The sequence below is a fragment of the Sinocyclocheilus grahami genome, unplaced genomic scaffold (genome assembly GCF_001515645.1).
Source record: "Sinocyclocheilus grahami isolate Dianchi unplaced genomic scaffold, SAMN03320097.WGS_v1.1 scaffold3.1, whole genome shotgun sequence".
NCBI lineage: Eukaryota > Metazoa > Chordata > Actinopteri > Cypriniformes > Cyprinidae > Sinocyclocheilus > Sinocyclocheilus grahami.
Window position 1 is genome coordinate 1,180,264 of NW_015505182.1, and position 20,730 is coordinate 1,200,993.

At 36.8% G+C, this 20,730-nt stretch overlaps 1 long non-coding RNA gene across 1 annotated transcript in view; it reads left to right on the forward strand.

Annotated features, from left to right (window-relative positions):
• Positions 1-2,206, forward strand: part of LOC107561653 (uncharacterized) — a 9,497-nt gene extending 7,291 nt beyond the window's left edge. The window contains exon 3 of the long non-coding RNA XR_001605896.1: positions 2,171-2,206. This is a non-coding gene — a long non-coding RNA (uncharacterized lncRNA). The remainder of the gene's footprint in view (positions 1-2,170) is intronic.
• The last annotated feature ends 18,524 nt before the right edge of the window (positions 2,207-20,730 follow it).

Here is a 20,730-nt window from a genome sequence, read left to right on the forward strand (position 1 = left end):
GTTTAGTCTTTTAGTGTCACATGATCCCTCAGAAATCATTCTAATTTGGTGCTAGTGTTGGAAACAGTTGCGCTGCTTAATATTTTTGTAGAAACTGATACATTTTTTTCAGAAATCTTTGATGAATGGAGATGCGTTTATTTATTTGAAAGCTTTATTTATCTTTGTAACATTATAACATATTAAATGTATTTACTCAAATATTTTTTTTAAGTTCATGCGTCCTTGCTGTATAAAAATCAATTTCTTAAAAAGAATCTTGCTGACCCCAAACTTTTTAAAAGTTTTTTTTTTTATTATTAAATAATCAAAGAAAAATTTCAGGTCAGCTCGACCGACAATTTTTGTGGCATAATGTTGGTTACCAGAAGAAATCAATTTGACTCATCCTTTATTTCTTTTAAAAAGCAAAAATCAAGGTTGCAGTGAGGCACTTACAATGGAAGTTAATAGGGCAGATTTTTACAGGCTTTAAAAATAGAAATGTGTGGAAATTAGTCGAAATTTTATTACATGATTTTTTCAACTGTATTATTTGAGATTATTTTTACATTCAATTTAAAGTTAAGGCTGCTAAGTTGTAAAAGTGTTTTTAATTTAAGTAACCATACTTAATATTTTTCCTTGTGATTTCTAAATTGACTAAATTGTATGGGTTTTCCTATTGTTTTCTTACTTGCTGATGGTAATGACTGAAAAATTGTTTGACCAATAGCATGCAGGCATTGTACAATCGATCAATCATGGCGTGAGAGAAGGTGAGGTCTACAGAGAACGATAAAAGCGATACATGTTAATAGGAAAACAAATCCAAAAAGAAAATAATTTTTCGTGGTAATTAACATTGTTTATTATGCCTTTTACTGAACCCGGGATTGTTCCTTTAAATTTCAATTGGATTAACTGTCAGAATGAGTTTACTGCTATTCCATAACTCGCTATATATCAAGCCATAAGAGGAACCCGGGTAGTAAATGGTGGAACATTGGGGTGGTAAATCCGCATGCCACTCAAACCTCTGTGTTGTCGCTCAATATTTAAGACACTAACATTCAAATCCATTGTAACGGGCTCCTTCCCTAAGGTAGCCATGGTGATCACAAGGGCATCGACCGATGGATAGAGACGCTCTTTGAGCCGTCAGGAATAAAAGAGGAGCAGTTTTGAAGAGGCAGTGTGGGGTGATGGAGGAGGGATTCAGGCCCGAACAAAATAAAATGCCCATAGAGAATGGACTGCTTTCAGAGGTAGAGAGGGGTTGGTCTAATTTGCACAAAGTCTTCTCAGCAAAGGGTCTGAATACTTAGGATCATGTGATATTTCAGTTTTTCTTTTTTAATAAATCTGCATAAATGTCAACAATTCTGTGTTTTTCTGTCAATATGGGGTGCTGTGTGTACATTAATGAGGAAAAAAAATTAACTTAAATGATTTTAGCAAATGGCTGCAATATAACAAAGAGTGAAAAATTTAAGGGGGTCTGAATACTTTCCGTACCCACTGTATATATATATTATTATTATTAAAAAATATTGAAGAGTTAGATGTATCATTGGCACTTGATCACAATGCAGACCTATAGCAAACACAAATAAACTCTATTTGTTATTAATTAAATTTAGTCCGTTTTTTATGTTGATTTCCCCACAAAACAGAGAGAAAACTTTAGTTGTTTGACGTCAATAGTTTCATTTTCATTAGAGATGCTCCCTGCAGCCCCTGAGATATACTGTATGCATGGAAGGGGGTGGATGAGTGATTTGATGTCCTCTTCCTCTGATCGTTTGTGCCTCCGTGCAAATAAATAACCTGCGAACGCAAATAAACAGAGACATCCATCATGAGAGCGTCCCAAAGACAGTGACTGATTTCTGTGCGAGGCTCCTGAGGGAACAGGATACGTGACACTGGCACTTTTATTGTGAGAAATGGCAGCTGCCAGTGCACCAGTATTCACGTGGTGAGAGGTTCGAGACGACTGCACTGGATGGGTGAGCAGGCAAGTGTGTGGTTTCTGCTGGTATTTTATCATTTCACGTAATGTGACTCTATGTTGATGAACAACATGATTAGATGTTTCTTTCTTTTTTTCCCTGTTTTTTTGTGTCCTTGGGAATTGATATGAGCTTAAAAATTTAGATTGTCGCAAAGAGACTAGATGTTTTCATAGTGTGTGTGTGTGTGTGTGTGTGTGTGTGTGCTAAAGTCACAATTGCTAAGGTGTTTTGAGTGTTCTTTAGCACATAGGCTATTATGCATTTGGAAGAGTGTTCTGGGACGTTGCTAGGGTGTTCTGGGTGTTGGTATAGAGTGCAATAGTCGGATCCAGAAGTAAAAATCCCATTCATTTTGACAGGGAATTTGATTTTTAATGATAACTTGTTAACTGTTTAACTGCAGAATTCCAGGTAAAAACTACATTACACATGATTTGCAAAAATAATAATAATTATATATATATATATATATATATATAATCAACATCTTTAAATCAGTAGTTTTATGTTTATCCATTGTTTTTCCTTTATATCATTCACAGTTATTTATGGGATTGTAGTTCTTTCCCTCATTAACTGTTAAAGGGTTAGTTTTCCCAAATATGACAATTCTGTCATCATTTATTTTCCCAAAGTTGTTTCAAAATGTATGAACTTTGTTTTTTTTAACACAAAAGAAGATATTTTGAAGAATGTTGGTCACCAAACAGTTGCAGGTATAGCCATTAACTTCCATAGTTTTTTTTCCCATGCTGTAGATGTCAGTGGGGAGCAGCCATCAACTTGAAGGCAGTTTTATGTATATATTTGTCTTTTATCCAATCTTCAAATACTTATTTGCTACATATCAAAGTTTGTAATGTGATTCATCTCGTAGCTGGTTTGTTCATGTCTTATAACTCTAAAAGACCCTTTTTTAAAAATAAAAAACAAATCCCTATGGGACAAGTCAATGAAAAAAAAATGCTGAACCAAGGTCACTGAAAAGTGGACAGGCATTGTTGCACACTACTGCTAAGTTTTTGCTTACCGGTCCAAGTTGAAAGAGCACACACTAAGTCTCACACATTATGGCCTCTTCATTGCAATTTTTTAAATAGTTAAATTATCCAAAATGTGAAAACTGTAAGATTAGAACCGCACATATCTTCACAGAAAGCTACATAATAGAACATACTATTAAAGATATATAATATAATGATAACAAAAGGTTTGCAATATCATTTAATTCATACTTACTTGATGAAGCCAGACCCCTTTCACTGAAGCCACACCTCTTTTGTGAGCACTTAACTAAACCATAACCCAAAACACTTTCTAAAAATGTAGCGTCTAGTCTATTTTATTTGATTTTAACTCGCCATTACTGCAAATCGTTGATTCCTGTATGAAAAAAGGTCACTTTGGTTGAAAGATTTAATTGAATTTTAATCTAAATATTTATACATTTAAATAAATTTAACTATTTGTATTCATTTTTTAAACATTTAAATAATTCTATTTACTTATTTATTTACTCTTCTAAGTTCATCTGTATGCATCTAATTGTGTCCCACATTTTTTTTCACAGTTGTTTCTTTGAGCACTCAACTTTGCAGTTTGTTCGTGCCCCTGTTAACAGCCCTGTGCTCTCCAGTGCTTCTGATAGTTGCCAGCCCAATAAATACTGTCTCTGTACCCGGCAATCCAGTCCTCTGCCCTCCTGCTCTAAGATTGATCCCTTATCCCCACCCCTTCTTTTCTCTCGTCGCTGCCAGACCCGCAGCTTTAGAACCCATGTGAATAGGTGAAACTCTGAGGCTCCAACAGATGGCCAGAGCTGCCCTGATTCAGTCACACTGCTGCCGGATGAATACCAGCTCAGAGAGCCCAGAAAGAGTGGAAAAAATAGAGTTCGATGAGAGCAAAAGAGAGCTAGAGAGAGTGATAGAGTTTCCCCCATGTGTGTGGGAGAATAAGGGGAAACAGGGACGTGTTAATATGCATGAGGGGAAGAGTAACTGTGTGAGAGAGGGAAAGAGAGACAACAAGAGAGGGGAGTGGACGATATTGAATTGTAGATTGAGGGACTTCTTTCCCTCCCGCCCTCTTTTATTTATCTGCTATGGAACCACGCCTCCTTCCTTTCACCTCTCTGTGTGTCTATATCAGTGGACCGGCTATGAGAGAGCCCACTTGTACGGCTGGCAGAGGGGGAGTCGAGTCAGAGGTGGTCTGGCGAAGACCGAACAGGTGACGGATCATCATATCCCTGACTTTAACGCTTCCTGTAGTTGCTCTGTTCTTCAGGAAGGATTCAGAAGTGGGCATTAGTGAGGTACGTGCCTTTGTCCCTAATTATTGCTTTGTAGCACTACCTCTGTCAGACTGACACCAGTAATGGATACACAGGTATATTCTTCCATTGTTAAAGCAAATTATAATTTTCCACGCCCTCCAGACTGTAATATGCAAAAAATCAGCAGTTCTGAAATTACTGATATTTTGTATACATTTGTCTTGAATGCTTATAAAATGCCTAAATTGATGTCTTTTAAAGCCCAAATCATTGGCATTGGGAGATTCAGATAGTTGTCTGTTGTGATTCTTGGATTTCTTTCCATTTATTAAATCTTTTTTTAGGTTTGTTTCTTCAAGACTTCTCAGACTTTTTTAGGTTTGTTTTTTTTATATCTCAGATTTTTGTCCCGCATACTCGCAGTCACTTACAGTACAATGCTTGAGTCGGGTTTGTGTGTGATTTTGGCCCTTTTAAGGACTTTAACAAGAGTCTGTCGTCACCCTTTTAAAATGCTACATGACTCACGTTGCATTTTTGATGGTGAAGAACTGCTCTCTGGGTCAAGTAGGTCTCTGGAAGCAAGTGATGTTTGGAGGGATTCGTTGGCTAAAATATGCATCAGTGAGTTTGTGCTTGTGTTTGCTGTGTGAGGCTATGAAGGTAATGACAAAGGTAATGGGGGCTGAGAGATCTGTGCCTTAGTCATTCATTATTTAATGTTCACTCTGTCGCCGCTCAGCCCCATTAGAACTGGCCTCCTTTTCCTCTTCTGCTGTCTGAACCAGAACTGTAGACCAGGTCCTATGACGTTTAGTGCATCAGACCTGTACAAATGAGTTCACATGGTCAATGTCACATATTTGCTTCTTTGATTAGTAACCTAGTGATAGTGCTGAATTTGAAATATTTCTTATTCAGTTTACATCTTGAATCTCAGATTTAGTGGTCTCGGGTTTTTGGACCCTCTACACAATGCATCCAATGCATATTCTTTCTTTTTTCAAAGATTTCTTAAAAGTAGATCAGCAGTAGCTTTAGAGCTGAGTGAAACTGCTCATTTGGGACCTCTGTCTGACAGCACAAAAAAAAATTTGATCTCAATTTTCTAATTCCTGAGTGGGAGCTATTTAGGGTTCATTTGCATATGCCCGTCCCGGCCTCAATAGGGTTCTTGTATGTTGTGATGATTTCATTTAATTTACAAGTTAGAAACCACCTATTTTTGCATTCCTTTGTCTACATATGACAATATATGTTTCCATATTGTTGGTTTTAAAATGAAAGACCACATAATGGACTTATGTCATACAGTAGCTTCACTGATTTTATGCAAGGTACAACCCAGTGTCATGAGAAGTCACAATAATAACCAAAATGGTAAATGGATATACATTTCAAACTTAAACCTAACCATGAAACCCCACTCCTTACCGAACCTTATATCTAACCACTATTGTAAAATCACTCTGATTATTTTTTTCTTGATTGTTCATAATTTTTTCGTAAACTTATAGTGCCCAACGCATTGCTGTTGTGATAGTCAGTAGGTTATTTGTTGTGATTCTTGGATTTCTTTCCATTTATTAAACCTTTTTAGGTTTATTTCTCCTAGTCTTCTCAAACTCTCATGTTGGTGTCGGATTAAGTCATCATAATTGTACATCCCAACTTACAGTACAATATTTTACCATTTTTGTCCATTTCAAACTTAAACCTAACCATAATTTCTCACTCTTAACCAAATCTGTAATTTAACCATGATTGTAATTGGAAAACCTTATTAAAGTTATGTTTTCGTATGATCCAGGTCACACAATATCACATGATTTCGTCATCAGTTGTAATGAGTGTGTTGGCAGCGTAATTGACAGACTAGAAAAGAACAGATTTGACACAAATCAGTAAGGAATCATTGACTTTTCTCAAGGTTAAACCATCAAATCGCTGAGAAGTTGAGTTGTGTTGGCACTTTTTAATCTCTAGAGTAAGTACAGGTTTGATATTTAAGTTAACCATAAGTATTTTTTGATATTTTGAGAACTGAGTTGGATGTTGTGGTCAAATGAGCTCTGTAAATCAATAAGTGCAAGACTTAAAGGGTTAGTTCACCCAAAAATGAAAATTCTGTCATTAATTACTCACCCTCGTGTTGTTCCAAACCCGTAAGACCTTCGTTCATCTTCGGAACACAATTTAAGATATTTTTGATGAAATATGAGGGTTCTCTGACCATCACGCCGGATCTGGGTCAGTGCCGGCGCCGCCACACGCTCGCGTCATGGTACTGTCGTGAACGCGCGTCCAAAGTGACGCAGTAGAGACGAAAATATGGAATAAAGTCGTTATTTTTGTTTTAGACAGAATTTTACTGAATGTTTAGGTGAACTAACCCTTTAAATAAAATGATGATAAGCAGGGAATGAGGTTGTGCACATATTATTTATCTACTTCTATATATTATCGCAAAAATGAGCAAGATTAGATGGGATGTGTAAAAGGTTTTCTTTTTGTCTTTCTCATTTCTCTCAACATCTCATACGAAAACCATCCACCGCACCCCAGAACATCCGTGGGATTTTTTTTATTATCAAAAAGTCTGGACACTAGACAAATCCGAACCCACCTAGAGCACGTCTATGTGAGACACAAGGTCTCATTTTCATGAGCTGCTGAGAGCAAAACAAGGCCTGATATGAATCTAAAGTATAACTTGAGCCTGGTGCCCACCGTCTCACATGTTAATGCTGACTGGAAGTCTTTGATGAGTGATTTGGAGTACAGCACCTCTGGCGGTGTCCTCTGAGGCAGTGAATGCATTACAGAGCTGTGCCAAGATATGGCAGGTGTCCAGCCGAGATCTGTAATTACATTCAGCCAAGGATATGGAGAACATCAATCTTAGATCAGAATCAGAATTTGTAATCAAAAGTGTTTTTTTTTCAGTCAAGATCAAATGTGTATTTACTTCACTAATCAGATAACTGGTGAATGTTTTCAATTGCTTTTTGAATGATAATATGCCATTGCTATAATATTACCTGTTTACTCATTACTCATCACTCAGACTCCTCCCACTGTAGACCACACCTCTCTCCCAGAAGCAATGAACATTCAGGTCTAGAATCCATCTCTCTTCTCATGTAACATAAACATCTGTCACAACAGCAGTAAGTGGCTCATTGGTGCTTAGATGAAATGAGTATGTTGGATATGGATTTGGGAGTTTAGGTTTCAGGCGCCCTTGTAGATTTACATTGAAAGAGAGAGTTTAACCTCAAAATGAGAAGTTGCTCCAAACCTGTATGACTTTCTTTATTTTGCAGATAACAAAAGATGTTGTGAAGAATGTTCCAGTTGTTTTTGTCCATGCAATGGAAGCCATTAAGCTTCAAAACATCATTGGACCCCAATGTCTTTCATTTTAACTTACAAACAAACAATCCTTTTAAACAGATAGTTCACCTAAAAGTGAAAATTCTGTCATTAATTACTCACCCTCATGTCGTTCCAAACCCGTAAGACCTCTGTTCATCTTGGGAACACAAATTAAGATATTTTTTATGAAATCCGAGAGCTTTCTGACCCGACAGCAACGCAACTAACATGTTCAAGGCCCAGAAAGGTAGTAAGGACATTGTTAAAATAGTCCATGTGACATCAGTGGTTCAACCTTAATTTGATAAAGCTACGAGAATACTTTTTGTGCACAAAGAAAACAAAAACAACGACTTAATTCAACGATTTCTTCTCTTCCGTGTCAGTCTCCACTGTGCGTTCACGAGAGTACCACAAACGAATGTCAAGTAACACATTGAATTAAACATGAAATTTTGAAGTAAAAAGATTGAAATAGTATTTCTTCATTTTAAAAAATCACTTTTTATAGTGAATGCTAATAAAGATACAAGACAGCCTAGTTTTTTTTTTTTACGAGGATGAAGGAACGTGCTTGGCCATTGACTATCTTTAGGTGTTTTGAACTTGATTTTAGCAGGAATAGGGAAGCAGTGTAGGAAAAAAGCAGCGATGTGATGTGAAAGTACTTGGGAAAGTTTAATAGAGGTGCTGCAGAATTCAGGATGAGCTGCAGAGGTTTGATTACGTACCCTGGGAGACAATTGTGACAGTCATTGGGACTAATGGTGAACTGCACACCAAAGGAAATTACAGTGACCTTAAAGTGATCAGAAGCACTTATGGGCAAACAGAGAGTCTGTATATGAGAATATATAGAGGTTTCTGAGTGATGTTATCTATATTTATTGAGTGCTGTTTTTAAAACATTGTTCATATACTCGACATATAAAGATGTGTCTTTTTGCTAATTTTTAAAATAGCATTTCTTTTCCTCATTCTTGCCGTTCTCCTCAATCACGTACCCTGAGGGTTCTCCCTACTGAGTTCCAAAGGGTCTCAATCAGACTTCAGCTCACATCTACCCATTACTCTCTCTGGCTTTCTCTCGCACACCGTATCTATCTCTCACTCCCTCAGGAGCTCAGCAGGCTTTGTGGCTGCTTATTAACTTTTATGGAATTATAGATTTCTGAAATTGGATTTTCCCAACTCACTAAAGAAAGCAGATTAGCTGGCTACTCTTACATGCACCAGAGTTTTTCTGGCCTGAAACTTAACTTGAATGTTTGAATGTGGACCATTAGTTTAGATCATGGCAGGTTTATCTGTCTCTTTCCAGTAGTTTTTTCCCCTTCTCTAGTAGAATCAAATCACAATAGCCTGTGGTAGATGAAAGTTTAGATGAGCACTTTGTCTTTATTTGTGAATGGGGATACAACTCAGTGTTTGTTGTTCACAAGACAAAAATTTACATGGACTGAGGGTCATTTTACATTAAACAGTTATCGTGCACTGAAAAAAAACATTGTGAATTTATTGTATATTTCTGGATAATACTTGCTTTACTTTCACAGTTATCTTACAATATTTTAATCACAATACAAACGTGTTACAATTAAAATAAATACATTAAATCAAATTAAATTAAAGAATTGAATTTAACTGTGACTTCATTCTGAATAGGTACAGGGAATGATTGTACTAAAATCTAAATTAATCTTTATACCACCCCCAGTACTGTTTATGAATGATTATATTATTTATGTTCTATAACATATAACAATGCTGATGAAGACTGCAAATTATAATCAGACATCAGAGTCAATAATTACTGTTAAATCTATTAAGAACCTGTCAAATGGTCAGTGTGGTGATTAGAAAGACACATAGCTGTATAGAAACCCAAAAAAAATCAGGGGGGCACTGCCCTAACTCAAGGGAGCTTCTTCGTGGGCACACATCAAGATTTTAATTGGGTAAATGAAAGGCTTCTGGAGTAGACAGAGAGAGATCTGGACCAGACGGAATCAAGCAAACATGGCCTGAGGGCCAGTCTGCACCAGAACTGATTTGAAACCACTGATAAAGCTCCCATTGCATAGGCTACATATTTTTCATAAATTAGAACTAATGATGAGTTGGTGTTGTGCATATTTCTGACATTAATACTTTAAACTTTTTATTGGCCTTTTCCCAAGATTTTATATCTGATACTGATATTTTACTGCTAAGCAAATATGCACAATATTTTTAAGGCATGGGTTATCTTAAAGTATTATTATATTTAAGTATTTAGATCATTTAAAACAAACAGTCTAAATTTGTATAGTTCTTTTATTGAATTTATTGTTATTAAATATTTCTATTCAGCTGTTGGAGGAATGGATTTATCATGATGTCATCATAGCAGATGTGTGAAGGTGGAGTGATGACTGCGAGTGTCAGCTGTTACGTGTGAATCATGGTAACTAGCATCTGTGAAAAGACAGAGATTCATATCTTAGGGAAGCATTTACTTGAAATGAGCCATATTGGATGACTTGGGTAACACTTATGGGTGTTTTTTTATTTTTTATCAAACTAATAGTCTGTCCCAGACACAGATGTTAAAACACTCAAGTTTATCAAAGTTCAACCGTCGGCCCAATGGTTCCAGAACATAAATTTGATACAAGGCCCAAGGTAAATGGTTTGTGTTGTTATTTGCATTGCGTTGAGTTATTAATCTAACTACTTTAGAAATATTAGCAGAAAATATTCTAGTTTAGCTCAGCAAATAGTGTCCTATATGTGTTTGTGTGAGAAAGTGCTTAAAGGGATCATATGATGCGATTTCAATTTTTCCTTTCTCTTTGGAGTGTTACAAGCTCTTGGTGCATAAAGAAGATCTGTAAAGTTGCAAAGACTAAAGTCTCAAATCCAAAGAGATATTCTTTATAAAAGTTAAGAGTCAGCCACGCCTACCTAAAACGGCTCGTTCTAACACGCCCCCACATATTTACATCACAATGTGGGAAGATTTGCATAACACCGCCCAAATGTTCACACAAAGAAAGAAGGCGTAACTTTTATTCTCGCTGTAGTACTGTTGTTGCCACCCCCATGTCATGAAGGCGCTGTGTGTTTCGTTGTGAAAGCGAAACTACTTTGTTTGGCCTTCCAAAAGAGGATGATATGGCTTCGTCATGCCTGGAGCTGATCCGTGCTGAGTCCAGCCCGGGGTCGTCAGATGTGGTTGCCGCAAGCCCTCCGGACGCTCATTCGTCGAATCCGTCGGCCGCGCCATTCTCAAGCCTGCCGCCTCTGCTCACTCTAGCCCTCTGGCCGTTCCTCACTCTAGCCCCCGTCCTCTGCTCACTCTAGGCCGCCGTGTGTAATGCTGTGTTTCATTGTGAAAGCGAAACTACTTTATTTGGCCTTCCAAAGATGGACACGACTAGAAATCAGTGGTTAAGTTGTGTTTACAACACTGTTCCAGAACACTTCAACCCAAATATTCAGATGTGTGCAGCACATTTTATGGAGGACTGTTTACTGATCCTGGTGGAGTAGACTACAATGCCGGCTGTTCTGACTCACAGACTGTAAGTACGTTTTTTTATATTTAAAGAGTTTTTATATTTTATATTTTTTATATTTAAAGTGAGTTTTTTGGGCAGTGTAGAGTAGGGCTTGTTGTTTGTCATTTCTCCGATCACAAATGGAGACATGGTTTTATGTTTACGCGGCGCGATGCAACGCACGCGTAAAAAGACAGTATAAGTCATTAGAATCCATAATTATGTCCCCACTGGATGCAACGAATGCCTTGTTTATAATGGGTTTTCACGTTTTTGAATCATCGCTCTGGCCTGACAGGGCATCATCACAGTATGGTAAGGGGCGTAACATTTCCGTCACACGCTTGAGGCATTCGGCCAATCATAACGCGCTGGATAGCTGGCCAATCATAGCACACCTCGCTTTTCAGACCGATGAGCTTTGTAAAAATTTACGCGTTTCAGAAAGGCGGGGCATAGAGGAGAAACAATAATGTACAGTATGTGGAAAATAATGTGTTTTTTTAACCTTAAACCGCCTAAACACATTTCATTACACCAAATACACAAAATAATGTTCTTTTTAGCAACATCATATGACCCCTTTAATATTTAGATGTACATCCTGCTGTATGCTTGTCTCCTTAGTGTTACTTTCACTATAATTGGTTGTGGTACTGGGACTGGATTGTTGCTTAGCTTCTGCACAGCCCCAGAACAGAAATAGAACTGGGCCTATTAGTTTTTATCTTGCTATGTATCCTGCAGTGAGTCAAACAAACAGCCCATTACACAGTTAGCTGTGCAGTGAGTAATGATGCACAGCCCTCATAAGAACCCACGTTCAGGAGCATCTCTGCCCGTCATGTCATTTTGAGTCCTCATTTATATTAAATAGCTGCCAGAGTCACTAATAGCCACCTAGACAGTGGGAGACAGAGAAGATCAGTAGCTCAGGATCCTGTGATCTCATGTCTTCATGAGTGTATGAAGTAATGCAGTTTTCATGAGCTTTCATGAGAGACCTGGCCTCTGGACATAATCAAGACCAAACTAAAGACTAATGCGTTTTCTGTTCTGTACATAATTACATCCGTGTCTGGGGTGTTGATCTTGTCGTGGAGCATTGACAAATCACACTCCAGAGGTTTAGCGCAATGTTAATGAATCGTAAGAATCGACGTAGCTGTCCATCAGCAGATTTGGATTTGAGGCTTAGATTATTTTGTGTACTAAAAGGGCTTTTGCTTAGTGTGATATTACCGGAAGCAGATATATATTCAGTTATTCTGTTTGAGGCATGATCGTGTGTATACTTCACCTCTCGTCCCCTTTCAGGCTCTTTTTTGAATTTGCCTTCAGAGCAGCAAGATAAAAGCCTCTGCCACCTGGAAGAAAGTGAAAAACTCTTCAAAGACATAATGGAAATGTTGAAATATATATTTTAATGTTTTTTTTAGATGTCCAAAAAGCTTTTGAAGTTTCTTATTGTTGCACATTATTGCATAAAATCCTTTGGTCTTCCTAAGTCTCTCCCCATAAAGCCTTTCTGTTTACATAATGGACACAAGTAGTGGCTGATTAAAAGTTTTAAAGGGGATTTCTTTTGGCTCATGGTAGTGTATTTATTCTTAATGAAGTCAATTTTAAAAATCTGTAAAAATGACACTAATGTATAATATTGTATGCATACAAAATTATTGTATGCAAATTATAAATAAAAATTATAACAATGTAAACTTGAAAAGCGATGAGCTTGCATCTCATTGCATTTTTTTCCCTATTGGGGACAGTATAAAAAAATATATAAGTTTAAAAAATGTTGAGGTCGGTAAGATTTGTAATGTTTTTGAAAGAAATCCCTTATGTTCACCAAGGCTGCATTTATTTGGGCAAAAATAGAGTAAAAACAGTAATATTGTACAATTATTTTCCATTTTAATAATATATTTTAAAACTTAACATATTTTAGATTTTTTTTTTAGCAGCCATAACTCCATTCATCAGTGTCAAATGATCCTTCAGAATTCATTCTGATATGCTGATTTAAGAAAAAATCTTATGCTTTCATAATGTTAAAAACAGTTCTGCTGCTTATTATTTTCGTGGAAACCTTTTTTCAGGATTCTTTGATTAATAGGAAGTTCAAAAGAACAGCATTTATTTGAATTATATAAATCTTTTCTTTTGTAACCTTGTAAATGTCTTTACTGTCACTTTTGATCAATTTAATGCATCCTTGCTAAATAAAAGTATTAATTTCTTTAAAAATCTTACTGAACCCAAACTTCTGAATGGTAGTGTACATATTAAAAACCCTGATCTACGCACACCAGGGAGATCCCCCTGCAATCTAATTAGGAGTCAGATATTAAAACAGTGAGCTGTGTGCTGGGTAATTGATTCTTTCCACTCGGTGCACACGAAACAAGCAGACAGCAGGAGATACCCAGCTTTGTCAGCACTGGGCGATATGCCTGCTTTTTAAAAAAGGCGCCCCAATGAAGTTACGTAGATTGTGCCAACAGACATCCTGCACACAAAGGTACGCCACATGCATCCCAGTGTGTATGGGGATGAATGAATAACCTCCTGTTTGTATGAGTGGGTTAGCCTGGCAGGTCAGTGGGAAATCATACACGCTTTTTCTTCCTGCACTTTTTGGCTGTCATCAGAGGAACAGTCTTAACTGTCTCTCTCTCTCCTCCGGCAAAAAACGCTCAAACCCTGATAATTACCCTCTTCCTTTGAGAGTTATCAAAATGGACAACTCTCCCGCTGCTTTGCTAATTACTTTAATAGGTTTAGATAGAGATTAGCAATGGACTAGAAGCGTAGGGGATGTTTGATAGTAAGTGAATAATTCCTCTTACCTTTCTTTGATTTTAAAATTCAATCTTGTTTATTATATTTATTCTATCTTAATCCTGCTGTATTTATGGCATCATCCATGTTGGGAATGGGACCACAGAACATCAGTTCATGAGCATTCAGGGTCATTAACTGACCCCTATTGCTGTCCACTGACGCTAATGTCGAAGCCATGACTACATGTCTGTAGAGTCATTCACTATCACAATTTACGGTCTGTTTTATAGAGGTTGGGTCAGACTCAGTCTCTCATCAAGTACCTTTAGCTTTGTGTAGCCCTTTCCACCCTGAAGCAGATTCCACCCGAACCTCTCAATTAGTAGTGGTAACCACCTGCGCTGGTCTATTTGTGAATGTAACGACCATTGTGATCAGCAGGGAAGTAAATGGAGGGGAAAAGCAGTGAAAATTGTGGGAATGGTAATAGTCTTTTTTATGGATTACAGATTACGATCATTAAAGGGGCAGCTGAGAGGGTCCAGTCTCGCCACAGGGTATAAGACGCATACACTGGCCCCAATGACAGCGTCATTAACGAAATGGGCTTTAGGGACGCCACATTAATGGCCAGTTATCAAATGGAGGAGAAAAGTGGCTATTGTAACCAGATACCACCATGTAATGATTAGGTACTGTATTAGCTAAATTTATATACAGTATGTGGGAACTGTGTAATACTATCTTGGGAAACTGCATATTTTCCCAACCTGGTTCCATTTTCATTCATTGGCAGATGTTTTTTTTTTTATCTAAAGCAATTTACATTGCATTTAAATGGATAGTTCACCCAAAAATGAAAAATCTTTCATTAGTTACTCACCCTCATGGCGTTCAACCCCCTGAGACCTTTGTTACTCTTGGGAACACAAATTAAGATATTTTTGATGACATCCGAGAGCTCTCTGACCCTGCATAGACAGCAATGCAACTGACATGTTCAAGGCTCAAAACGGTAGTAAGGACATCGTTAAAATAGTCCATGTGACATCAGTGGTTCAACATAATTTTATGAAGCTATGAGAATACTTTTTGTGTGCAAAGAAAACAAAAATAATTACTTCATTCAACAATTTCTTTTTTTCCGTGTCAGTATTCGATGTGCATTCAAGAGAGTACCACGGCACATTTTACTATTTTAACGATGTCCTTACTACTTTTTGTGTCAGTTGCGTTGCTGTCCATGTAGGGTAAGAAAACTCTCAGATTTCATCAAAAATATCTTAATTTGTGTTCTGAAGATGAAAAAGAGAGAAAGAGAAGAGGATTAGAATGAGGAAAGTCAGAAAAAGGAAAATACCAACCAGTCGCACATCCCCAGGGACAATCTCAAATGAAGATTAGAAAATCCCAACAGTGGCCACACTGACAGTGGGAAGCCCTTTCGAATTACTGCTAATGTTCATGTGCAGGAATCCACAGGGGTTAGAGACGTTGGATGTGATAATTACACTTTCTGCTGTGAAAAAAAGTGCTCCTTTGTAGGTGGAGTATAGGGTTAGTGAATAGTGGCAATTGGGGTTATTATGATTTTGAAAATATACCTTATTATTTATTTTGATTTACAATTCCAATTTAATTTGAGTTCATTTTAATTCTAAAAATATATATATATTATATTAGTAGATTGTATTTTACATAAGTAGATTGTATTTTATTTGCATAGTTTAATTTCTTTACATTACATTGTGACGCTATGAGAATACTTTTTGTGTGCAAAGAAAACAAAAATAATTACTTCATTCAACAATTTCTTTTTTTCCGTGTCAGTATTCGATGTGCATTCAAGAGAGTACCACGGCACATTTTACTATTTTAACGATGTCCTTACTACTTTTTGTGTCAGTTGCGTTGCTGTCCATGTAGGGTAAGAAAACTCTCAGATTTCATCAAAAATATCTTAATTTGTGTTCTGAAGATGAAAAAAGGTCTTACAGGTTTGGAACGACATGAAGGTGAGTAATTAATGACAGGAATTTCATATTTGGGTGAACTATCCGTTTAAGGTATACATTTTATCCCTTCAGTGAAAATGGCCATTGAACTTGATGTTGCTAATGCCATGCTCTGTTGATCTATTGTTTGAGCAACTACTATGTTTGGAATACTGTTTATTAAGTTTTGGCCTGCATGTCTTGTCATTGATTCTTGTGAATTAGCATTAGAGGGGGTTTTAGGATCAAAAGCTTGGTAACACCAAGAAGATCATTTAAACAGCTGTGACAGCTGGTGACCTGAGACTTAACTGTCACCTTGACATTCTTTTACCTGTATATTGTTGTTAATTCCCATCTCTAATGTGTGGCTTACCAGTGAGATCTGTTGGAATTACTGGAATTAAAGGAGCCGCTGGCCTTTATTCTTTAGTCAAAGTGACATTTATTTATTTATTGTTTGTTTGTTTTGTGCTGATTCTGAGGGGAAATCTGTGGATTTAAATATGGTCAAATGTGTTAAATCAAGCTGAATAGTCTTATTGGTAGCTGAAATCATTACAAATTAACCACATTTTTTAAAAGAAACCTACACAAAACAGGAAGGGCATTTATAGAATTTTATTATTGACAGGAGGGTTTGATTCTGAGTAAATCTATGGGTGCCAGTCGTTGGTGATATGATTAAAGATATTCAAAACACAATGTAACGGAAATGAGACAATGATTTTAACCAGCTGTTTTATCAATTTGGTACTTGGGTCTGACAGTGGGTAATTTATTTCTGTTATGGTTATGTGAGTGTGAGAAACTGCTTTCGATATGGACTACACATTATTAGGTCCAAATTCAGCAGGACAGGAACGAATGATAATGATAAGAACTGTCCAGTAATGCATCTTTAGTACTTTCTTAATCAGAGGCTGCAATGGCATATTAAATAAACTATTTCCAAGATGAAAATAGAGAAATGCTGAAAAAAGAAAGAGAGATGTATAATGCTTTAGCTGTGAGAGTCACTGATATGGGCAGCATGCCATGGAGACACTGGTTATGCCTCGGTTGTGCCCAAAACAGAGCATGATTAACAATATGGGCCTTTGTTATCACACCATCTGAATTTGTAGAATTTCAGACACAGTGCAAGTAAAATGAGATTTTTTTAAAGAAATCAGTTAGTTATAGATTGTTCAAATTCATTCCACTTTGTGTAGCTTTTATGCAGGTTTTATTCAGGTTAATTTCTTAGCATTGTTTTGATGTGGTGTTCTTTTACTTATTGGGAAAATTATCTTACTAATGACCTACAATACTTGAAAATTTCAAGGTCCATATTTCATAACTGTTTCATATTTCATTTGCTGTTTCTATTCAGACAATCAAAGCAGTTTATGTCTGAATAGCTGAGATTTCTTATGAAGACTCGGGTCAGTATGCTGGGCATCGGACCTTGTCTAATTCCTCTTTTTAAGTTCCCATCCATCCCTGCTGTTCTTAAAGCCCTTGTGTGTTTTTGGCAGTGAGGCCTGTAACATGTATAGATTTTGGAGGGGCTACCACTAAGCCTGCTAATCTAACCACAAAGAGAAGGACGAGAGAAAGAGAAGAGGATTAGAATGAGGAAAGTCAGAAAAAGGAAAATACCAACCAGTCGCACATCCCCAGGGACAATCTCAAATGAAGATTAGAAAATCCCAACAGTGGCCACACTGACAGTGGGAAGCCCTTTCGAATTACTGCTAATGTTCATGTGCAGGAATCCACAGGGGTTAGAGACGTTGGATGTGATAATTACACTTTCTGCTGTGAAAAAAAGTGCTCCTTTGTAGGTGGAATATAGGGTTAGTGAATAGTGGCAATTGGGGTTATTATGATTTTGAAAATATACCTTATTATTTATTTTGATTTACAATTCCAATTTAATTTGAGTTCATTTTAATTCTAAAAATATATATATTATATTAGTAGATTGTATTTTACATAAGTAGATTGTATTTTATTTGCATAGTTTAATTTCTTTACATTACATTGTGATGAAAAGTGAATCTTTCTTGCAACCGGTTTGTTCAAAATTTAATTCAAGCTCCATGAACTCCAAAGTTACTTTAAAAAAAAAAAACATTACCTATATTTTTAGGCCTGAATTGGATTTTGAATCCCAGATTTCCATCTTCGATCACAGACTTTTGGACCCCACTGTATGTGGCCCCTCTGTCCTTCTGTCACAGGACAGACGGAGGGCGGTAAAGTCACCAGGGTGACCCCCACAAATATCCCCCACTGGCCGCAGGGCTCAGGACCACCACGCTTGCCTTGTGCATACCATATGGTTGCCGACAGATACGAAGGATGGGAACTGGATTCCTTTGCTCCTGATGGCAGGAGTACCACCCATATCATTTGTTAATCAGTCGCCGGTTAGACACTGCAATTAGTAAGGGCAACAGCAATTATTAGTACATAGGGGTTCCTGTCAGGTTGTTTGTGATTTTTAGCCTCTTAATAGCAACAGTGCACACATTTCAAACCACATTTATTTAAATTCAGATAAAAATAATTCTTTAATGTATTTGATGTCTTGCCTCCCTTTGTTCTTTGTTTTGAAAATTGTGTCTGTAGTGTCATTTGTCTTTAGAGGAAGCACCAAAATTAGCTGATTGCTATGATAACAAGCAGATGATTATGATCATTAAGGGTTATTCTGACCTTTCTTTGGTGTTGTTTGAAGCTGAAACAGAAAAGGCTCATCATAAACTCACTCGGATATCAGTTCGAAGTAGCTCAACTAGGTTGAAGAAGCTGGATTAAAGTGATACATTTTTAAAACTTCTATGTGCTTATACAGAACTATTAAATTAATATTCTGGATTCAAATACGAATGACAAAATTTTTTGGTATAAAGTTGATTACCACCAAAAATAATTCCAACTCGCCCCTTGTTTTCTTTTCTTTTCTTTAAAATGGAAGTGAATGGGGCAGAAAATTTAATAAGCACTTTTTGTTAATATTATTTGGTAATCCACATTATGCCACAGTGTTGCTGATACCGCTTAACTTAAACCTGAAGTACTAGAGAAAATAGGTACTTTAGCCATCCTCCGTCAGTAACATGTAAAGCAATGCTTTATTGTTTCTCACTTGAGTTGAGTTGCTCTTGTCAGCATAGTCGTGTGATGTGTCTCAGAGGGTTACATGTCACTGACGATTACGGGACTTAAGGTGTTGACTCTGACCAGTCTAATTAGTTTAGATGTATGATTTAGAAGCCCTTTGTGTTCACACAGTGCTGACATGCAGCTGTTTATCATATTGCTGATCAAGGCAGAAACCACCATTTGCTCGTGATAATTGTGTGTTCAATATTTGCCGTAGGAAAATGCCCCTCTGCAACTGCTCACGCCATTATTAAAACTCACAAATCAATTGTTGTAGGTGCCATGGTCTGTATGTTCCACTCCAAACAAGTAAGGAATGATGGATACTGATGTTGACCAAATCCGACGCAAGTCTGTTTGGCCACAGTCTACCACAAAAGAGTCTGATGTACAGTATTCAACTGGAGAATCCACATATCCCCCCACCTCACTTTAAACTAGCTGGCAGATAAAGGTTTTCTCCATGAAAGAGGCTTGTCAGACCATTTGCATCTGAATGCCAACTGCTGTTGGCAAATTCAAGGAGACTTTGGAAAGTTTGCATACTGAATTGGAGGGTGGACGCACATTCCCCAAGCCATGCCAGCATAGTTATGAGGGCAGGAAGTAGACGGATGGCGGTACTTGAGAGGCCCAGGGCATGAAAGTCGGGTCAAGTGCGCCCTGTTTCACCTGTGTCCAATGGCTCTTTTTGGTTTCAGTTGTTCTGCCATGTTTGACCTTCTGTAAACATCACTATTACGTTTGTCAATGAGTCTGTCAGTAGTGCCTGCATTCCTACAGAGTTACTTTTCTTTGGTCTGATTTTGTTTGATGTTTGTAATTGAAATCAACCTGCTTGTAAGAGTTAGCTTACACACACACAAAATGGCATATCAAATTAAATAAAAAATTTCTTAAATGTCCTGTAGACAATTGCAATCAATTAATTAGCAATTTAAAAGAAAAAATATATATAAATGTATATCTATAATATTAATCTTTATTTTTATTACCAGTAAAAATATATTTTTATGCCATTTAAAATAGTTTTACTTGTTTTAATTATAAACCGTATACACTTTTGCTAGGTTTATGCTTAAAAAATAAAAAAGGTAATAATAAACATTTGCCAATGGGGTAAGACAAAATTTAATTAAAACTTGTGTATAGGGATATTTGGATGTTTTTGCTAAATATGTTTTAGCTATATTTTGCTGTATTTTATATATTTTGTATATTCAATCCTCTGTGGAACATTTTTAAGGCAATATTTTTGAATAATAATTTTGAAAATGTACTCTACATTTCATAACTAGCTCAAAATTGAGAAATGTTATTGCATTTTTCCCCTACTTTTGAGTGAAATTTGATATGAAGTTTAAAATTGGTTTTCTGAGGTCCAAATAGTTTTTTCATTTTTTTTTCATAGTGGCATTCATTATACCCTAGGTTTGCCACACCATATCATGTCATCCTGACTTACCATGCAAGCTGATCAAAACGCTGACAGCAGCAATAACAGGAGCTTTGCGCTAAAGGACAGGCTGGCATACAGAATGGTAGATCAGATACAGAACATCTGATACTGGCACCATTTTACCTCAAGCCCCTTGTCA